Here is a 24,123-nt window from a genome sequence, read left to right on the forward strand (position 1 = left end):
CCGTTCGCTGGCTACTTGAGGGCAAGAGACAAAATGGATGCCGTATCTAAGATGGAACCCGTGGGTACAGATGAAAAACCCACATAACAAATGAACGGTTTAAGCTAGCACAGCGAAACTGCGCACACTTACCAAACTCGTCATTTGCGGTTCATAGATACCAGACTCGACTATATTCGTGCGAGTCGAAAGCACCACTTACAATTGTCACGGAACCTCATAGCCCACCAGGAGCCTCCAGTATGCGCAAGGGGGCTGCATTGCAGAGAGGTGTAATAAGGTCACACCCTTTTTTACACCTCTCTGCAACGCAGCCCCGTTCATGTTTGAAGAGGGGGAACTAATTCCCCTTGCATACTAGGGGTCCCTGGGGGCCAACTAGCCCACCTGGAACCTCCAGTATGCGCCAGGGGGCTGCATTGCACAGAGGTGTAATGAGGCTATGCCCCTTTTTACACCTCTCTGCAACGCAGGTCACTGGCGCGTTTGCAGAGGGAGGACTAATTCCCCTTGCATACTGGGGGTCCCTGGGTCATATCTGCCCAAACACCGATATTCCGAACGATTGAAAATGACTTTTCTTGAGAAACATTTGGATTTGGATTATCATGTCCTATACTTTGGAATTTTTGAAAGACTGACTTTGAGGATGCTATAAATTACTCAAGTCTGCCCGAATTGTGTGGGTAAAATTGATACCTAGTCACTTTGAATAAGAATGTACTTGCGTCTCGTCTAACATTTGGAAGAAATATCTAGTTATATGACAACAGGATACTGACATAACTTGAAGGAAATAAGAACGTCCTGAAGAAGTTCTGTTGTACAGAATGAAACGTTTCGGCTGGCTGTGGTACATAAACTTAAGGAAAATAAAAGCATTTGAATATACACCAAGATTCAGCGCTTCAATAAGGACTCTAAGTGATATGATTTGATTGGACTTATTGTGCAAGTGGTGCTGTGCAAAACTTTGGAATATTCTCCACTACTCTCTACTACTTACTCTCTCCTACTCCACTACTCTCTAATACTCACTCTCTACTACTCATTCTCTACTACTCTCTACTACTCTCTCTCTACTACTCACTCCCTACTACTCACTATCTACTACTCTCTACTACTCACTCTCTACTACTCTCCACTCTCTACTACTCACTATCTACTACTCTCTCTCTACTACTCACTCTTTACTACTCACTCTCTACTACTCTCTACTTCTCACTCTCTACTACTCTCAACTACTCACTCTCTACTACTTTCTCTCTACTACTCCCTACTACTCACTATCTACTACTCTCTACTACTCACTCTCTACTACTCTCCACTCTCTACTACTCACTATCTACTACTCTCTCTCTACTACTCACTCTTTACTACTCACTCTCTACTACTCTCTACTTCTCACTCTCTACTACTCTCAACTACTCACTCTCTACTACTTTCTCTCTACTACTCTCTACTACTCACTCTCTACTACTCACTCTACTACTCACTCTCTACTACTCTCTACTACTCACTCTCTACTAATCTCTTTCTACTAGTCTCTCTCTACTAGTCTCTACTACTCACTCTACTACACACTCTCTACTACTCTCTACTATTCTCTCTCTCTGCTACTCACTCTCTACTACTCTCTACTACTCACTCTCTACTACTCACTCTCTACTACTCACTCTCTACTACTCACTCTTTACTACTCTCTAATACTCACTCTCTACTGCTCTCTACTACTCACTCTACTACTTACTCTCTCCTACTCTCTAATACTCACTCTCTACTACCCACTCTCTACTACTCACTCTCTACTACTCCCTACTATTCACTCTACTATTCACTCTACTACTATCTACTACTCACTCTCTGCTACTCTCTCTACTACTCTCTACTACTCACTCTCTACTCTCTACCTCTCTACCTCTCTCTACTTCTCTCTCTACTAATCTCTACCTCTCTACCGCTACCTCTCTACCTCTACCTCTCTACCTCTACACCTCTACCTCTCTATACAAGCACACATATATATATATATGCATACATATGCATTTATATATATGTATGTGTATATAGATATATATATATATATACATACATATATAAACATATATAATCTGTATATCTATATAAATACAAATATAAATGCATGCATACATATACATATATGCATACATATGCATGTTATTTACATGAAAGTTAAAAAAAACACTAATAAAAGCAAAGCTAAAAAGCCACCTCATTACAAACAGAATGGCTTTAAATTGAACAAGGGCGAGATCTATTGCATTTTCAATGCTTGTTTACTTTGGTTCCATCAAGAAGGCATTCAGATGTATCACACATTTGCCATAAATTCTGAATGTTAGCACTCTAGTTGCTCATTAGATCACTGTAGTAAAGCTACTGCTCACCAGGGAAGTCTGCTGCTGATATTCAAAGTGCATGTTTCAGTCTGCATGTCAGAATTATTTTAATGAAATAGAAGAGGATTTGAGAAGTCACTCAAAATGTGCCCTAATTTTTCTTTCTGAAGCACTAATCATACTTTCTATGGCAAAATGAACCCCCTCATTTTGTTCCTTTTTAAATTAAATGTTTTCAGACTTACCACTTCATTCCAATCAAGATGGCTTCAGGTGTGACATACCTTTTTAATAAGTAGGACTGTTAGCGCTCTAGTTGTTCTTTAGAATACTCTGGGACATTCTGTCATTGGGCTATACTTGGGCTACATTTGGGTGATATTTGGGCTACATTTGGGCTCTTTTGTCTCTGGTGGCCATCTTGGGAGACTGCATGTCAGAATTTTTAAATGAAATAGAAGAGGATTTGAGAAGTCACTCAAAATGTGCCCTAATTTTTCTTTCTGCAGCTCTAATATTACTTTCTATGGCAAAATATATCCCCTCATTTTGTTCCTTTTTAAATTAAATGTTTTAAGAGTTACCACTTTATTCCAATCAAGATGGATTGTAATGAGTAGGACTGTTAGCGCTCTAGTTGTTCTTTAGAACACTCTAGGAGGCTGCAGTAGAACACAAAGGAATCAACTGACAGTCTCTGTCCTTGTTGGATGTACATGTTTTACTGAGAATGTCAGACTTCATTCTCACATAACTGAGAAAGATAATGTAAATTTACAGAAAATATGCTTTCAGTTTAGCTTATAGATCCTCTTCCAAACCACTGTGGGAAAAGCATGAGATAATAGTTTTCTTTCAAACTTGATTCATGATATCACAGCAGAAGGCTTTTTCACATGGTAAAATCCCCTTAGAACACACCACAATTCCTAAAATGAGTATGGTACCATCAACAAATGATTTATAATGTAACTATTAACTACAATGATTTTTAATGAGGTGCTATCATGTATATTGGTCCCAAGATGGCTGCCAACACTTCTTGGATGAAGTGCTGACAGCCAATCACATCAGATGTGTGGTTTGGCTCCGCCCAGATATATATGTGTTTTTGAAGTTAACTTTCATAAAAACCACTGGAGCAATTTTCACCAAACATAGCCAAGGCACATCTGCGTACCAGTCCCTACAATTTTGCAAAGTTTGGCGTTATTCGGTTCAGCGGTTCGGGCTGTAGACTTGTCAGACCGTCCTATGGAAATTAACATGGGGAAAACACGTTTTGGGACCCCCCTTTTTTCTCAGCCCCCACTTCACGAATCCCCCCGAAACTTTCAGGGAAGGAGCGGAGCGGAGCTGGCCAAAATTTTAGAAAATTACACGCAAATTCCTCAACCGGCGCCAAAGTTATTCCCAATAGAATGTTGCAGATTTCCTATGGTAGCTAATCCTAACTATATATACCTACTGGCTATTGCCAGTAGGTAATATGAACCTCAGTGATAAAACTCTCACTGAAGTTGAAGAAGGTGTTCTAGAATTGGGTCTGTCATTTTGTCTGGATAAGAGGCTTGACTATGCTCAAGCCATAGTGGATTTATATAAGTTTGAACGCAAACTTAAATTATGTAAAATGCATGCATGTAAGAAAAATGAGAAATCTGTGCACACCAACCAATCCAAGGATGGCAGTGTAGGCATAGTGATTGGGGAAGTCCCTGCACTACAGACCATGACACATTTGGCACAACAAACATCAGAAATCAACAACGTGACCCTTGACCATTGGATCCCGGTCCCACATCTGAAATCACAACACTTCTAGGTACGGAGACCAATGCGACTCCACTCACTAGCTTTAGAGCCAAATTGAAATTTGTCCCTACACTTCCAAGAGATAAAATCAACATATTTAGTGATCTAGTTGCCCAAGATTTACTAACACTATTAGAGAAAGACACAGGCAGGAGCAATCTCAAGAAAGAGCAGTGGGAGGCACTTAACAAGTTACAGAAAGACCAGAACATAGTAATAAAACCCTCAGACAAGGGTGGCAAAGGTGTCATTATGACGCGCAAAATGCACCTGAAAGAGGCACATCGCCAATTACAAGACACTACATCAACAAAAGAGATACAGTAACTGTTTGAGTTTGAGCGCACAGCAGGTAAAGGTATGTTACAATACGCTGTTGTAGGTGTGGTGCTCCAGATGAAACAGGTCGGTTACCACGACGAGAACAAAGTGCTATAAAATAGCTCTAACAAGATAACTATTTTCATCGAGCAACTCAATATCCACAAATTTCTTTTTCAGATGAAATAATAGTCTTTTATTCTTGATATATTTCAATTCGCATCTTCATTGAAAATATTCACCAAAACAATCTTCAAACCAAGAGCAGCCAACACGTGTTTCGTCTGGTCTCATTCGACCATAGACTTCCTCAGGGCTGCAACCCAAACAGAACATAATAACCGTTACATTCTAATTTTTTGCCTTCACTTAACCTTCAGTGTGAAAGGAATTTAATTTCTAACTATAGGTTAAAGGGGATACATCCCACTGACACTATTGTGCTCAAAAGTAGAGAAAGAGATCATAGTAATGTACTTATTACCAAGTCATAGCAGGAGTCACCAGGGTGTAATATTAGTTCTTAGGTGGAATAGGTAGCCTTCACCTATTTGATTCGTTCTTGTAAGTCTACTTTTCAGTAAGTGGGTTAGTATAAAGTATAGTTTGCGACCATGTTATTGGACTTCATACCTATATTCCTCCACGATGCTCAACTCTAAATTCCAAAATAATTCCAAGTTCTCATAGTATTGTGATCTGTAAGGATGGACATAATTAATATTATCTGAATGGAGTTTTCGATAAGTATACTTTGAAAATCCCACAAGTTAATTGTCAAGGTAAGAGTAAGTCGTCTTTCTTACCTACTATTTTTCAAGTTCACTCTATTTATAAAGACCCGTAGTTTCAAAGTTCCGCTTTTCGTTTCCTAGAAATGCGAGAACCCACATTTAGTAACTATTCCTTTCGTAGATTGTGCGGTAACTAGTTACAATATTATCCGGTGTTTGGGTTCTCACCTCGTAGTAGTTTGTTAGTGCTTCGGATCGCGTATATCCGTGTCAGCGTCCTATTCTAGCGCCATCTTGCTTTTCCTTGTTTATGTATGGTTGAGGGTGGGGAGCGCCATCTTGTTAAAGTTCATATATACTTTTAATACTGTTGCTAATATTTGTTCTAATACTCATTAGTCTATTCCACAAATCTCTAATTCCTAAATATATTCTAAATAAATTAATGTAATCATATAAACTACGCTAGACGTAGTATCCCTATGCTCTAATATAGACCATGATCTGGGTATCAAAGCACTTGACTATTTTCTTAGTAGGAGATCTGCAGAATTATATGACCACTCACAAATGCTACTTCAAATGACTGAACTGGTACTAAAAAACAATGTTTTCCTCTTTGACGGAATCTGGTACCGACAACAACTCGGGACTGCGATGGGAAAAATAAATTTGTGGATATTTAGTTGCTCGATGAAAATAGTTATCATACAAGACACTACATGTTATGGCAAGGTGGATAAAAAGTACTTAATTGCACTAAAAACCTTGTATCATGACAAACTTAACCAATGGCATGAACGAGAGCTGTTATCTTGGGATGAGAGACAATTTCTTAAAAACGACACACCAACAACACCCACTCTGTATCTTCTACCTAAGGTACACAAAAACGAAAGGGATCTGCCAGGGAGGCCCATAGTCTCATCCAAAAAAAGTCTGTTCGAAAATACCAGCACTTATGTGGACCACTTTTTATACCCGTTTGTACAAGATCTAAAGTCATATTTATGTGACATCACTGACTTTTTATATAAGATACAAAGCATAAAAACGAACAATGTGGATTGGTTGGTATGCTTAGATGTGGAGGCACTATACACGAGTATCCGACATGAAGACAGGCTCAAAGCCTGTCATTTTTTTCTAAAAAAACGTCAAGCTATGTACTTACAGCACACCAACATGATACTGGATATGATCTCCTTGTGCCTTAAGGAAAATGTATTTATGTTTGAAAACATCTATTATAAACAACTACAGGGGACTTCCATGGGCACTTGCTTCTCCCCCAGCTATGCCTGCCTCATGGTAGGCTGGTGGGAGAAGCAGGTGCTCTGGAATGACCAAACTGAAAAGTGGGCTAATAATGTATCAAAGTGGATAAGATATTCAACCCCGTTTTGTACCGTTTTGTTCGCCATAAGTTGGCAGGGTATGCTCTGACGTGAGTCCCTTGCTCACTTTGCCACTGGATTCAAGCAAGCCGGGCTGAAGATGGCTGAAATGCCAGAAACCAGTCCTCGAGAGCTTGTTTCCGGTCCAGGGAAGGCATGGCTTGGCAGTTCGGGCTGGACTGTTCCCATGAGGCACAGGGTCAGACTGATTTGCATATGGCCATGTCTGAACTGGGGTGGCAGAGTGGGCTAAAGAACGGTGATAGATTAAACCCAGATCTGTTGACTGGGTGTGTGTGTTTGATTGGTTCAGATGCTTCGTCCATCGCCACCCACTTTTGTACCGCTTTGTTTGCCATAAGTTGGCAGGGTATGCTCAAACGTGAGTCCATTGCTCGCTTTGCCAGTGGATTCAAGCAAGCCGGGTTGAAGACGGCTGAAATGCCAGAAACCGGTCCTCAGAAGCTTGTTTTTGGTCCAGGGAAGGCATGGCTTGGCAGTTCGGGCTGAACTGTTCCCGTGAGTCACAGGGTCAGACTGATTTGCATATGGTCATGTCTGAACTGGGGTGGCAGAGTGAGCTAAAGAACGGTGATGGATTAAACCCAGATCTGTTGACTGGGTGTTAGTGTTTGATTGGTTCAGATGCTCCGTCCATCGCCACCTCCTTTTGTACCGCTAAGATATATAGATGACATCTTTTTTGTATGGAGGGGAACGGAGAAAGACCATAACACATTTTTTGACTGTTTGAACTGTAATAATGTTATTCTCAGGTTCCCAAGACACTACAGCAAAACCTTGGTCGAATTCCTTGACCTCAATCTCACTGTGGAGAAAGGGAAAATAAGTACCAACTTATTCAGAAAGAGCACAGCTGGTAATTCTATCCTCCATGCTGTCAGCTCCCATCCTCCGAGCTTTAGCTGGGGTATGCCCTACAGTGAATTCCTCAGAGCGAAACGCAACTGCAGCTCTGAGGAAACATACACACAAGCCAAGCAAGAAATGAAAGCAAGGTTCCTAGATAGGGGATACTCTAAGAAAGCCCTATACCAAGCTGAAACTAGAGTTGAGTTCCAATGCAGAGAGGAAATCCTGAGACCAAACACAGAAATTCCCAGTAAGGAAAAGGCCAAACCTCCCCCAAGATTCATTACCAAGTTTTGTGGTCATTCCAATCAGATTCGACAAATCCTGAAAAACAGGTGGGATATCCTTAGACAGGACCCCATACTACACAATGAGATAGGATTGAGACCCTCCATAACATATGAAAGAAATACATCACTAAGGGGCAATTTAGTCCAAAGCCACCTCCGCCCCAAAGAACATAATTGGCTCAAACAGAATAAGGGGTTCCGCAAATGCGGAAATTGCAAAGCGTGTAGACACAGTACTAATATCACGGAAAGGACTCTAGAGAGAACCAAGACCAAATGGAAAATACCACAAATAATAACGTGCAATACTGAATATGTAGTTTACGCCATTGTCTGCCTCTGTGGCCTGTGGTAAATTGGGTCTACCACCTTTGCTGTCAAGAAATGCATCCTTGAACATTGGCATGCTATAACCAATAGTGATCTTAGTGACAGCACGGCAAGGCATTTCGCTAAGGAACACGGAGGCGATTGGACAAAGGCCAAATTCTTTGGCCTTGACACAGTCAATCCCAATCCAAGAGGAGGCAACCTCATTGCCGCCCTCCGCAAACGTGAATCATGCTTTATTCTCTTAGCTGGTACAAAGTTCCCCAATTTCCTGAATCAGGATGAAGAATTATACAGTCACTTGTAAATAGTTATATCTATCACAATGTGTATATGTTAATTTGTTACACTGTTTGCTGCGCAGATATCCTCAACCCCCCCTTCCCAACCTCCACCATCCACATCCTCACTCTTGTTTCATAAACGTCATCGCTGCTGACCTAAGATTCATTATTGAATATGGCAGATACTATTGGTCAATTTTGTACAACAATTCTGATGTTTGCACTCTCAAGCAATATTAATGTGTCTGTATTGCATTGCCCTAACGTATGTGTTTCTTGTTGTAGGACTATGGGGACACATTACTCACCGAAAAATCACGTCTGAGTTACAAGTATGAGCACCTGAGTCCCGGACAGCTACCTGTATAGACTCTAGTCACCGATAGAACATTAGGTACTATACCTTCACCACTGACTAATCTATATAGAAACACAGGCACTCAACAGGTGTAGTACGGAACATTCTGGGCACTAGACCCATGATTAAACATCAATGGAAACTCATTGCGCATGACTTTCTAACCAGTCAGGCAATACACCAACCAGGTCAATCTGACAATGACACATATTCTTCCATCATACTATATGTTTAAACTGTGTCTTATCTCATTTCCTACAAAACATGCTGAGTCAGCAGCACAGATGTATTAACATGCACTGTATTGTAAAGCACTTTTATTTTTGTTTCCAAAACGAAAAAATGTGACGATTTGAACATAACAAAAACATTTTTATTTTATGTCCTTTATGATGTAATCACACTGTCCCTTTAAAAGATGTAAGATGGAGGCGTGGGTCATGTGACCAAGACTACCGATGTAGTTGAAACGCGTGGTCCCTAGCTGCCAAAAATAAAATACTTTACCTGCTTAATCGATCTGTGGGCTCGCCTGATTTCTGTTCCAGCGGATTTCCCTCGTTGCTATATATATATATATATATATATATATATATATATATATATATATATATATATATATATCACGCTCAAAGAACCCCTCCACATCGGGAAAGGAAACAGCACTCCGGTGGTGACAACAAAACAGCGAGTTGATTTATTTGCAAACAAACGTTTCGGCAGAAGCCTTTGTCAGTGTTACAACCATTTACACATAGTTCCGGTTTAAATAAGGTCATGTGTGCAAGAGTGGACATCAACAAGGGACCAGCCCTTCCAATACCAAAATGTGCGCCATCTTGGAATGGGTTCCTAACATTGGAACTAATACATAATAATACCATGTATTGGTAAACATACATACAAAAATGGGCAAAAGAACAATCAAATGCAATTATAAAGATGATAAAGCCATGGATCGGCATGGGCCCCTTGAAAAAAGATGCACTTCAAGCAACAAATAGATGTTACTATACTAAAATCTATGTACATTAGTTTGGCATATTTCATTTAACCCCTTCGATGCTGATGACGAGCTCAGCTCGTCATCACCCACGGGGGTCGTGTGCTGATGACGAGCTGAGCTCGTCATGGTGCCACTAAAATGGCATTTTCCAGCACACAGCGGGAAAATGCCTAGCATCCAAGTGGTTAACAACAATTCATTGTTGTCATAATGACATCAATTCAGACAATCAATTGATCGATATTTAGAAAAAGATAACCATCACACCACTGAAGATGGCCAAACGCCCGTCCTGCATGAAACAAAAAAAAATGAAAAAAATGCTATGTACAACAAACATACATGAGGGATAAATCCTCCTCATAAAAATATCCTCAATTGGTTCATAATAATTCATAGCATAGTGTTAATTGATAATGTAATTCATCCAGAAAGCCAAGATCATATGTCATAAAGACTCGGAAAGTGGAAAGTATGAAAGTGCGAGACAAATACAAAATGATTATGAATAATTTCCACAAATCGCACAATCAAATGATGTCCTAAGAAAAGGATCCAAATATACAAGAAAGTAGGTAAGCATGGATAATTCCCTACTCATGGTTTCATACATAATAGATAGCAATGGAACAGGACATATAACAGATGTTAAATAGTGTTATATACATTACTTAAAGGCGCTTCAAACATTACCATATCATTTTCCAAGATGGATTACCATGTCCTCCCCGCTATTCATGCCCTTTGGGTACTTGGTGGACAGGTCAATGATATATCTCGATTCAAGACGTCTTAGCCTTCTTAGTCTGTCCCCACCACGTGGGTTATATGGGACATGATCTAACCCAAAGAAGCGTAATTTATTCCTGTCTTTATTATGATGTTTGGCAAAATGCCGTGCTACTGGGTAGGCAGGGTCTACTCTGTCTATAGCCCTGAGGTGTTCCAGCACTCTCAATTTGAGTTGGTTGATGGTGCTTCCAATGTATCTCAAGCTGCATGGGCATATTAAACAATTCACGGCATAGGTAGTGCTACAGGTAATAAATTTGTGGATCTTATTCGTTCTACCTGCATCAGGGATATCATAATGGAGGACCCTCCGGCTATTACTACACGCCTTACACTTCCCACATGGGAAGAACCCACTCATGCTTTTTAGAGTGTTAGACTGAGTTGTTAAAGGTTCTAGATGACTGTGTACTAGCATATCACCCAAGGACCTAGCCTTACTAAAGGCCACTAATGGGTGTGATGTAAGTCCTCTTTTAACACGTCATCTGTAAGCAAGATGTGCCAATTCTTGTGCATCATTGCTCTAAGTCTCTCAGCGCCCATAGAATAAGGAGTGATCATCCTAAAGACATTCTTGACGTTGATATCTGTCCCACCCGATTTCTTTTTAAGTAGGTCCTTTCTCGGAATCTTTTTCACTTTCCGCAAAGTACTCAATAAAAGTGGTTCGTCATACCCTTTGAGTCGGAAACGGGATAGGCAATCCGAGGCGGCTGCCTCAAATTCCTGGTCTTGGGTACTATTCCTCTTGATTCTTAAGAGTTCCCCATAGGGGATACTCTTAATGAGTTTTGGTGGATGTGCGCTTTTAGCAAAAAGAATAGAATTCCCCACTGTCTCCTTGCGGTACAGCGTGGTATGAACATGACCATCCTCAATGTACACCCGTAGGTCCAAGTAGTTGGCTGCCACCCCGCTAATTGTCCCAGACAGGTGCACATTGTAGATGTTATTGTTAAGAGAGTAGATATATTTCTCTGCCATGTCCTTGGTCCCCTGCCACACGATGAACAAGTCATCAATGTAGCGTTACCAATGTACCACCTTACCGTTCTCCATGCCTTCTTGGTAGCTTCTGGGCACCTGCTCCTCCCACCAGCCAATGAACAAGTTCGCATAGCTGGGAGCGAAGCTGGTGCCCATCGCTGTACCAGAGGTCTGCCTGTAGAGCCTATCCTCAAACAGAAATATGTTGTGAGTTAAGCAAAATTGCACAAATTCCATCAGCATAATATTATGTTATGCAAAGCGAATTGGACGTTTGCTTAAATAGTATTCCACGGCAGTCAGTCCATGGGCATGATCAATGATAGTATAAAGACTGGTGATATCCATCACTAGGAATAGATAGTCCGGTTGCCAGTCCATATCAACCACCTTATTCAAAAAGTCTTTGGTGTCTTGAACATAAGATTCCAAATTTAAGACAAGCGGAAAGATGTAATTGTCCACAAATGTTGACATATTTTCTGTTAATCCACCGATAGATGACACAATTGGTCAACCTGGAGGGGAGATATTGTTCTTATGTAATTTGGGCAGGTGGTAAAACATTGGTGTCATTGGGTTGTTACTGCGAAGGAAAATGTGTTCATCCTTCCCTAGCATAGAAAGGTTATACCATTTCAAAATCAAATTATCGTATTCTCTGATACTTGATTCATACAGTTCTTTGGTGGTAGTCGTATAATACTTCGTGTCAGAGAGTTGCCTCATCGCTTCTTGATGGTAATATTCTCTTGTAATTAAAACGACATTCCCCCCTTTGTCCGAGGGTTTTATGATAATTTTCTTGTCGTTTAATAATTCTTGTAAGGCTTTCTTTTGAGATTGAGTGATGTTACTAATATTCATATGGGGAACCTTTCTTTGCTTTACCAGTTCCATCATCATGGCTTCTGAAAAAGCATCAATGGCATCCCACGGAGATTGGGGAATAAACGTAGAGAGGGGTTTGAAATGACTACCATCTCTTTCTTGTTCGATCCCCTGGGCTGTTGCCCTCTCTACCATGTCCATGCCTGCAATATCCGTATAAAAGTGAGTCCCAGGCTCAAGAGTTCATGTTGTTCATCAGTTAGAGGTTTGTTCATAAGATTGACCACAGTTAAGTTGTTCTCCTTTATCTGGTCTAAATTTCTTACTTCCTCGTTTTGCGATTGGGCCGGGTTTGGGGTTTTGGTTTCCCCCTTCCTCGTCCTTTTGCCGCCTCCCCCTGCTCTCCTGGTTCTCCTTCTTCTTGTCGCTCTGGGGGCTTGTTCTTTCCCCCTCTCAGCCAATTTTGCCGGATTAGTTGGAACTCGTGTGAAAAGGGACAGTGACTCTTCTACATTCACTTCTCAGGTCTCGCTGCTCGTCGCCTGATTCATCTGCAGTTACCTCGGATTCTGAGGTTGGTGCACTTGAACCAGGTGTTGTTGTTGTACCTTGGTTCATAGCTTTTCTTGGTGCATCATACTTTTTTGCGAATGTTAGGATACGTCCCAGGCGTTAATCGTTCTCATCGCGCTCAAACTTTTCTTGTTTTCGCGCCATTATCTTCTGTTGGTATTTGACCAGGCGTTTTTTCATGGCCTCCTTAAGTTCATTCACCTTGGCTGTATCCTCCTCTGCATCGATGATAACTTCCAGAGATTGAATTTCAGCCAGCGCCTTATCCCTATCGCTCCACGCGTATTTCACTAGGAGTTTAAGGATACCCTCAAAATACGCTTGGGTTTGCTCCTGCCAGTCCGTTAGTAATTGAGGGTCTGGATGCTCATAGGCAAGTACGGTATACACCCGCAGTCCCCTCGGCACCATTCTCTCATCAATGTAGCTGCTAAGGCTGGTGGCCTCCCACCATTTGCGAATCTCTCTTTTCAAGTTTATGTATTAGCTCATGCAATTTATTAATTTTATTTCCTGCCGCCAAAGACGAGGCCGTCACTGTTGGTGGTTTATCTCGTTTTTTGAATATGTCTTGTGCAAAAGCACGTCGTTCCTCCTCGCCAAACATATCCATATTTTAATGCAATTTGGTCGTTTTCACTTATTTTAAATGCTCATGCTCGTAGCCAACTTGGTCGAGCCTCGCTGGTTTTGTCACCCTCCTGGACGCTCTGCCGTAGATCGGTGCGCTTCCTTACAGATGCAAAAAAGGAAGAAAGAGCTCACCGGTGAGACGCATAGTCGTAGCTCCCATTTGGCGATTAGAGGGATTATTCCGGCGTTACTTCAAAGCCGGTCCTCTCCGATGCCCATATGCAGTCGCGGCGGTGCTCGGGAGATACCAAGTTCCCACGCTCAAGTCTCCACGAAACTCTCAAGCACTCTGGAGCGGGTGCTGTTCGGCGGGCTGTAGACTCCCGCAATATAACACGCTCAAAGAACCCCTCCACATCGCGAAAGGAAACAGCACTCCGGTGGTGACAACAAAACAGCGAGTATATTTTTTTGCAAACAAACGTTTCGGCAGAAGCCTTCGTCAGTGTTACAACCATTTACACATAGTTCCGGTTTAAATAAGGTCATGTGTGCAAGAGTGGACATCAACAAGGGACCAGCCCTTCCAATACCAAAATGTGCGCCATCTTGGAATGGGTTCCTAACATAGGAACTAATGCATAATAATACCATGTATTGGTAAACATACATACAAAAATGGGCAAAAGAACAATCAAATGCAATTATAAAGATGATATATATATATGTGTGTTTGTAATTATGTAATTATGTGTATGCATATCAATGTTTTCTTTTTCTAGGGTCATCAGGCTTGCTGATAATATTCTTCTAAAGGCTTAGATAGTAAGCAGGATGTGCCAAAATGCATTTAGATGCAGTGCATTTGCGAGGGACTACAAAGAATGGCTAATGAGTTGCAAAGTTATGTTAATATATTGATATTTTAGTTAGAAAACAGTGTATTCCAATGCAGAAGGACGGTATGCATTGAATAACTATGCTTAGTATTGTAATATTTTCAAAATTCAATGTGTATAGATTTAAAATACCTTTAAGACTGCAGGTGTCATTTTTAGGGGTGGTTGTAAATATTTTCCAGGTAAGGGGAAAGGGATTGGCACAGTTGGACCACTATGAGTCTCTTGATTTGCAAATGTGTTACTATGACAGAGATTCTCATCTGTGTTTTGCGGTTGGGCCAAACTATAGTACAATGTTTTGATTCTTCTTTTGCTTTTGAGGCAAATTGGTGTTTTTGAAGTTTGCACATTGATGCCAATGCAATGCAGCTTGTGTGACGAAATTCATTTTATGTATTCATTTGTTTACTTATCTCCGTTCAACCGTATGCCATAGTTTACTACCCCCCACCCAGCTTCTCCCCCACCCCACCCCGCAGCACTCTCTCCAGGAGCCACTACTGGATCTACTACTCCAAAGCATATGTTTACAAGCTTGAGGAAGGCGAAGAATGTCTTTTGGGATTCCACTAGCTGTGTTGTCCATCATAAGCACGCATGGCTTATGTACAATTATCCGGTGCTGGACAGTCTTCTTCTCAAGACCTTTGCAGACTCCCACATCAGACGCCACTGCCTGTCCTGCTGCCAAGTGTGATGGCCCGATCTCCTGGACCCACGGTCCTCACACCAAGAAAGCACAAGAGACGGAGCAAGAATGTTAGACACCACCTGCACCATAAGCTGCTCCATGGGCACCTTGTAGATACAGTCAAAAAAACTCGGGGGGAGGGTCTGCAGGGACAGTTTAATGACCCCAAAATGCTACTATCCCTAGGAACAGTTACAACAAAAGGGTAGCACGGAGTCAAAATGAACTAAGTAAAACCCTAAAGGGTGCCTCAAAAGAACAACAAACATGAACTACTAGTGTATGAAAAAGAAGACAACCATGGGACCACTCAACTCTTTAGGAGAAAATTCCCATCAGTCACCATCCGATTCTGCCCTTCATCATCTGGGAACTGTCACCCTCAGAGACAAAAGTAAGGTACTCACAGTGGACTGGTCAGTTGTTAAAAACCTAATCACACCTGCATAGTACTAAAATGAGGGGGAAAAAACGTGTTATGGTGACTGGAAGCAGTGCTAGAACTAGTGAGGTGCAGTGTGCAAAAGTGAAATGTGAAAGGTAAAATTAGGTAGGGAAGTGAAAAAGAATTATTTATTAAAGAAACACTTCACTCCTAAAATAAAAACATGAGTGCGTGGGTGGTCTAAACAAATAACCACTGATGGAAAAAAGAGGTCGACATGTTTCTGCAGACTGACAAGACCAACATAGTATCCGGCTGCTTCTTCAGGACCAAAACGCTACTGCTTTGAAGACATACAACAACATATATCAAAAGGAAGAAAACAGATATCACCTGCAATCCAGTGATTCTATCCTTCTCCTGGCTTTGTTGTTAAATGCCAAGACAGGTTGAACGTGAGGCACACAGCAAGGGAGAAACAAAGTACAAAGAAAGAAATTATTGAAGACAAAGTGCTGTGTTGAAAAACGTTTATGTCTAACACAATTCACTGTCATATGTCAGTGTTAAATGCTAAGACAGGTTGAACGTGAGGCACACAGCAAGGGAGAAACAAAGTACAAAGAAAGAAATTATTGAAGACAAAGTGCTGTGTTGAAAAACGTTTATGTCTAACACAATTCACTGTCATATGTCAGGAAAGAACCAAAAGTGTTCCACCCAGTCCTGACAAAACATGGTCATATACTCATAATTGCTCACTCACCAATTAGGCAGGAGAGAAAGTCCCACCTCACCTGGCATACAGCGCAGGTAAAACAGGGCACCGCTCTGAAAAGTAGCGAGAAAAAATGTATGAGAAAGGGAACTGAGCATACACAGAGTGTCACGATATTCCAGCAACACCTCCAGACCACAAAGCATTATTAGGAGTATAGTGGGCAGAGTATACCGGCATTGATTGTTATCGTCATGCCGAGAAAAGATGTAGTAATGCAATAGAGCGCTGACATACTCTCCAAAATGCTAACCATCTCACTAGTATACTGGCATTAAACATAGAAGCGGAATATGCCTAGAAACAAATCAAGCAGCAGGGCGTAAGGAACTAAGACTCGCCCCTGCTTGGCGGAGGATTAACAATGGCGGTAAAGGCGGTAATTCACTCGGCATGGAGAAGGGATCGGGACGCCTACCTGTCCATCGGTACCCCGGGCGTCCCTCTGGGCTGTCGTGGGAGGTACCGACGAGGCGCCCGATCCCTCCTTATGTTTCCGCTTTCTCCCTCCGTCGCGGGGCGCAATCTTGTGACGTCACGAAAATGCGCCAAAACGCACGGCTTCATGGGAGTTGAAGTTTTAAGGAAGAAAATGGGCAGAATGAGCGCGATGTAAAGTATATGTGTCTGTAGTCCACCAGTGAACCAAACACACGGAGTTTAAAGGTACATTGATGCTCAGAAGAAAGAGAAATGGCTCTTAAGGAGTTGCGGGCAAAAAGAGATACCAAAACTGAGTTGCCCCATACAAAGTATTGCAGCTGTACTTAAACAACAATAATAGATAGCGGACAAACATCATTTAAGTGACATCCAAGGAATGTCCTCATTAAGGCCCTCTTTGTCAGATTTGAGTTTAAAAACCCATCTTTGTTCCTTTTTGAATAAGAACCCACTGATGTCAGTGATGTGCGGTGGGATTGCAGGCTGTTCTATCACTGTCCATTTAAGTTCTGTAGATGAGTGGCCAGCTTCTATATAGTGAGCAGTCAGCCTTGTAGTCTGTTTGTTACATCTAATAGAACTCCTATGTTCGGATATTCTTGTCTTAATCTTGCGTGTAGTCATGCCCACATATCGCTTATTACACGGGCAAGTGATCAAATAAATGACATTCTGGCTATTACAATTTGTAAAACGTCGCTGTTCCCAGGGGCGACCTGTGCCGATGTCAATTTGTGTTGATTTGGTTGTCAGGGGGCACGCTACACAATTCCCACAGGGGTGGTGTCCTGTGACTGCTGGCATATCCCATAGGGTGCCAACTGCTCGTGGACAGGTCTGTTTTGGTCTGGTATGGACCAACTGATCTTTTATATTGCGTCCACGTTCGAATGGAATATAACAGAGAACAGTTATCTTTCCTTGACTTGCTGATCAATGTAACTTTCACTTCTGTGACTAGAGATGTCTTTTTTAGTTGAGCTAAACACACATGGGACTATGGAAAGATGGGAGTTGTAGTTTTGTGGCAGCACAGACCTCAGGTGTAATCATTTAGTCAGATGAGAAAGGGTGGGAACTTTTTATTCAACTCTGACCAATCAGAGCACAATATATGTTGTTTAAAAAGAGGGAGGACGGGTGGCTTGGTAACTCTCCTTTCATCAGTGATACAATGTAGCGGTTAACGCTGGGACGGTAGGTACGTGCAAGCTGGGTGAACTTGTTTTTATGCATAGAATGGGCATGGGGCTTTGTTTAAAAGGGCTGCTAGATGATGTTATTTAGGTTAAATACCGTCAGTTAAAAATGTGTTAATGATGAGATCTACTGCTTTGTTAAACTTGAGGCTATGGCATAAAACACAGAGTTTACACTGTTAGAGAAACATGATTTCCACGTACTTTATCAATGCGTTGTAAAAATATTTAGCTGAGTTAAGAAAAGAAGGGCGTAGGTCATTAGGACAAAGGGTGGCTCAGCGCGATAATGCAGTATAAAGCAATGTGCATAGAACAGGGGTTCGAATCTGAGGCTGTACTTTTTTGGTCAACATGTGCAGATTAATTTAAGGTTTATTGAGATGTCTTTTTTATTGAGAATTTATAGATAAATGTGGTTGGATATGCGCAGATAGTGGAAAATGCACTTAAAGGGGTGAATCAGTTCGGTAATCTTGTCGTATTTCTATACTTTACAGTGACCCCCGAAGAAGGGCTGGATGCCCGAAATGCATTGGGTTATGTGACAATAAATACTGCCTGAAATGAATTCACGTCTTTGTCATATTCTTGGTCAAAGTCTTAGTGACACCAGGAGAATAGTAGAAACTTGAAAATTAATGTGCACACGAAGGGCGCCTTCTCGTCTGTGGAAGATTGGAATGTTGATGATAAATAATTTGGATTACAATGGATAAATGTGGAATAAGTAAAAAAAAATGTCGTATACAGGTACAGCCAAAAGTGGCGTTTAGCTGTGCATTTCTGGGGACTGGAGAACAGTCCCGCCTCTGATGAAGTTAGTACCCCTGTGCTTAGGGCATAGCACTACAGCAAATTGCACGCACCCAAGGATTAAAAAAGGATAAAATGCATCAAAATTAAAGTTTAATAACATTGGAAGAAGAGGTGTGCGTCCTGCCTTCTTGAAAAAGTGAATTGTGTTAGACATAAACGTTTTTCAACACAGCACTTTGTCTTCAATAATTTCTTTCTTTGTACTTTGTTTCTCCCTTGCTGTGTGCCTAACGTTCAACCTGTCTTGGCATTTAACAACAAACCCAGGAGAAGGATAGAATCACTGGATTGCAGGTGATATCTGTTTTCTTCCTTTTGATATATGTTGTTGTATGTCTTCAAAGCAGTAGCGATTTGGTCCTGAAGAAGCAGCCGGATACTATGTTGGTCTTGTCAGTCTGCAGAAACATGTCGACCTCTTTTTTCCATCAGTGGTTATTTGTTTAGACTACCTACGCACTCATGTTTTTATTTTAGGAGTGAAGTGTTTCTTTAATAAATAATTCTTTTTCACTTCCCTACCTAATTTTACCTTTCACATTTCACTTTTGCACACTGCACCTCACTAGTTCTAGCACTGCTTCCAGTCACCATAACACGTTTTTTCCCCCTCATTTTAGTACTATGCAGGTGTGATTAGGTTTTTAACAACTGACCAGTCCACTGTGAGTACCTTAGTTTTGTCTCTGAGGGTGACAGTTCCCAGATGATGAAGGGCGGAATCGGATGGTGACTGATGGGAATTTTCTCCTAAAGAGTTCAGTGGTCCCATGGTTGTCTTCTTTTTCATACACTAGTAGTTCATATTTGTTGTTCTTTTGAGGCACCCTTTAGGGTTTTACTTAGTTCACCTTGTAGATACAGCCTTTGCTCCCACAAAGCAGCAACAGCAAGCTGGAGCTAAAAGAGGCCATTCCTGCTGCACACCATCGTAGGACCAGATGGGCGCCAGCGGGCCTGGCCTCTGGATACCTACCTTTCAAGGAGCTTCATGTTTTCTTCAAGCACCCTGTGTACATCAAGAACTGGTGACCTAAGGTGGGCACCAACGGCTTTTGAAAAAAAGTTGCTGGTGTCCGCCTCAATAGGAATATGGGACCTGCTAGGAAGTTGCAAGTATTCATCACCTTCATCATCTGCGGTTCTGGCTGAAAGATTCTGCTGGAGCGTCCTTTCTAGAGCACCTCACCTTCGGCTTAAAGTACCTATTGCTCATGTACTGATGACCTCTGATGCAATAAAAAGGTGCATCAATTTGATCATTTGAAAGGTTTCTTTTTCAATTCTTTGAGGTACCAAAGACTGACATCTCTGCAAAGCCGGGCAAGTTATAGCTATAAGTACCAATAGTTGTTTGTGCCACCTTAACACTCATGGTGCCTGCGGGTTCATCTAAAGACCTTTTACTAGGAACATTGAATAACATTGAGACTTTGAACTTTTACCACTGACTTGGGAATGCCATGTAGAATGAAAAATGTACAACATGCGTTGAGGGAAACAGACTATATTGACTGAGTAGAAAGAAAATGATGAAAACTTACCATCAAGTATTTGTGCGCACCCACTCCAACAGTGCCTAGTAGATAATACCTTGCAGAGTATTAGGGTACATCGCATCTTATATTCGACAACTATAGAGTGAATACAGCTACATGGAATAGTATTATAGACTACCACGTTTAGGAGTAGCATTAGGAAAGGTTCAGTAGAGAAAGTGTATGGCTTTCCATTGAGAAGCAAGATGGCGGCTGAGTGAGATCTCAGCAACTCACCTCCACATCGCCTCTCTCAACCCGGTGTGATTCACCGGATAATACCTCCTGGTCAGACGCTTCTGGATAACGGATCGGTCTTTGGCACTGTGGCGCTGTCGGCATGATCGCTGCGGGATGATCGGCTGGATCAACTGCTCTCCGCCCCAAAAGAGACATCGACGGTGAACTCCAGACGGCTGCCGGCGCTCGGAGACATTCGCGTGGCTTCTCCTGTCCGTCATTTCCAGCTGGAGGAAAGCTGACGCATGCGGTTGCTGGTTGCCTCGCAACCAGGCTGTGTTGCAGGAAATCAGAGTCGGCAGGGGAATAGCGAAGAACGTCAAGAACGCGGAAACAGCCGCGTAGGGCTCGATGGCAGCCCGAGGCGGTGCTCGGAGCAAACTGCGCTCCACTGTGCCTGCGCCTGCATCTACACCGCGAGCTGAGAACAGAGATGCTGAAGAAGGTAAAGACGGCAATGATCTGCGGGATGCCGGTAAGAAGCGTTTATGGAATAAAAGTGCTAAAATTACTGTACCCAATTCAGCTAGTGCCCCCATTACCTTTAAGGAGAAAAAACAAACTGCCATTAGGAGCCTTTTTTATAGCAAACAGAAAAGTGGTGCAACTAAAGACTCCGTGGGAATGGGGGATTCTATAGAGACATTAAGCGGGACTACCATGACAGGAGGGCTGACTCAAGGCAAGGGGTCACCTGATGAGGGTAGCAAAAGTGAAAAGCATGGAACCTCTGCTGTTGAAGTTAAAGTGGTGAAGACCGATAAGAATAAAAAAGAAGATAAAAATGACAAGGCATTTGCCTGCGACTAATGAATTTGATTCAAAAGGCAGGATGGATGACTTCACACAGGAAACCGCGAATGATACAAATGGTCCACAGGAGAACAGACAGTCAACAAGCAGCGATTATGATAATACTATAATTACTGCTGATACTGCTGATGCTACTGAGACTGAGACATGGTATTTATCCCCTGACCCTGCCGAGAACTTCTACTCCTTAAACGAAGAATCTGTGGAGTCAGATGATGTGCATTCATCCAGCGGTAGCAGCCCCAATGAAGGTGCGGAATCCTCAGTCAGCAGTGGGAGTCTGAAAAATAGCCAAAAGAAATATAAGAGATCCAAAAGGGTGTCTAAGTCAAAACAACAAGATGATACAGAGGAGGAGCAAGAGGTCGGTTGGGATTATTCTGATATGCAACCACTCACTGGGGGGCTGAGACTAATATCAAAGGCAAAAGATGTCAGAACGCCCAGACTCAGGACAAAGAACATAATAACTCAACAGAGCCGACCCTGGCTCTAATTCTACAATCTCTCAATGCATTTCAAAAGGAAGTTAAAACAGAGAGCCCGGTAGCCCGTGCTGCGGGAAAAAAACTTCAAGGTGCAGTGCGGAAAATTGGAAAACGTGTACAGACATCTCGGAGAGACTAAGCATGGTGGAAACATGGACCGAAATCTTGGAAAATACTGTGGAAACCCTAAAAACCGAGGTGACTCAACAGGGCAGCTCTGTGACGGATATTAAGTGGAAACTGGAGGAGGCAGAGAACCGCCAACGACTGAATAATCTAAGAATCCTTGGAATACCTGAGAACAGCGAGGGGTCGGACATCCGGGCCTTCACGATCAATCTTTTTAAAAATGCCTTTCCCGAGTTAATAAACTGGGATTGGGCTAAGGAACTACAGAGGGTGCACAGATTTTCCTTTACACCCCCTAAACACTCCAAAGGAAGCCAATCATTCCCTAGAGCCATACTGGTGTTTTTTGGAAACTTTTTACTAAGGCAGGCAGTGTATGATCTCGCTAGACCTAATAAGCAACGAAACTGGGGGAGCTTCACATTCTTCGCTAAACCCGATTTTGCACATGCAACGGTAGAAAGACACTGGCGACTGCGACAACTGATCACGCCATTTCAAAATGCAGGTGCTGTCGCCTTTCTACAGAATCCTGCCAAATTGAAAGTGATTTCAAATGGGAAGACAGTGTTTTTTTCCTCCGAAATCCAGGAAGGGCTAGCCCTGAAGAAAATAATTTCAGAAAAAAATGATGGAGCAGGGGGGGGGTCACTTATAGACTGTGCCTGTAAAGATTGATTGGACAGTGCTTGGCTCCCGATATGACTATATAACTTGAAAATGATTCCGGGATCTTTTGGGGCTATACTAACCCGTATTGGATATAGTTTGGGTGTTTTTTCTTTTCTTTTTCTTTTTTGTCTCATATGTTGGTGCTCTTATATAAGGGCCTTGCACACATTAACATGGGCTCATAAGGTGTGGGTTGACATGGTATGGAGTTACTCTAAAATGTGCCATGCTGGGAGCATATATGGTTGTAGGGGGAAGGGTGAAGTGGAGTGTGGGTGAGATCGGACAGGACGCCATCACACAGGCTCAGGTTGAGCCTGGCAGCTTCAAGAAAGGTGGGGGGTGGGTTGAAGGGTGGGAGGGAGGGGGGACCAGGTTTAAGGGTGCTTATTGGGGGTATGAGATATACACAGGGAGACAATTGGAAAAAAACTGCAGCGTGGAAGCTTGTTTAGGAAGCATAAAATAATTTTTAAAAACACATCCGTTGAGTAATGCTAATAGTGATGGCTAAACTAAAAATACTTTCAATGAACATTTGTGGCCTCAATGACGTAAAGAAAAGGCAAAAAGTGGCAGAGGGGCTCAAGTTATCAGCTGCCAGTATTATCTGTCTGCAAGAGCCACATATCGAGGGGGCACAAAAATATTTACTGAAAATACTTGGATACCGGCTTATTTCAGCCACTACGCAGGGATCCCGCACCAAGGGGGTGGCTATCTTGGCAAAAGGGGCAGGGCTGCAGTTTCCGAGTTCTGTTGCGGACAAATTTGGGTGATATGTTATAGTAGAATGCTGTTACAACAATGGGACGTTGGCTACGTTTTTTTACTTGAAGACTTTCAATAAAAGCAAGAAAGAAAACTTTAAGTCCTACTGAATTGTTTCTTCCGGATTACTGTTTTGACTATCACTGTTAACTGTACATTGTGTGGGGTGCTGAACCATTGTGCTGAATTGTAATTATGTTGGGAGTCTAGGGGTATATGACTTCAGGTTCCTAGCACCCACAACAAATTTATTATACCACAATACATTGGATAAAGTGCAGCTTTCTTATCCCTATACCCCTGTTCTAGTGTTTTGCACTATCCAATACTTACCATACATGCAATGTAATGGTATGCGTTGTAATGGTATGCGTTGTAAATGTAGTATGTGTTGTAGTGGAATGCGTTGTAAAGGTAGTTTTAAAGAATTTGTTGTAATGGCATGCGTTGTAATGGAATGCGTTGTAATGGATGTTGCGGTGTAAAAAATGCGTTGGAAAGGTATGCGTTGTAAAAGTATGCGTTGTAACGACATACATCCGTTCGTCATTCATGGATCCCTGGCTTTTTCTTTGTTACTTCTAATACTTCCTTTGCCATCCTTAGATCAGATCAGAGGAGACAAAAGCAGTGCCAAGAACAGAAGGTGAACAGTGACCATTCTGCACTCCCACAGGGACATTACACTTTCTGTTTTGTAAAATAAATGCATTCATCATTGCAGTAT

Source organism: Lissotriton vulgaris, chromosome 3_1 (assembly GCF_964263255.1).
Source record: "Lissotriton vulgaris chromosome 3_1, aLisVul1.2, whole genome shotgun sequence".
NCBI classification, from domain to species: Eukaryota; Metazoa; Chordata; class Amphibia; order Caudata; family Salamandridae; genus Lissotriton; species Lissotriton vulgaris.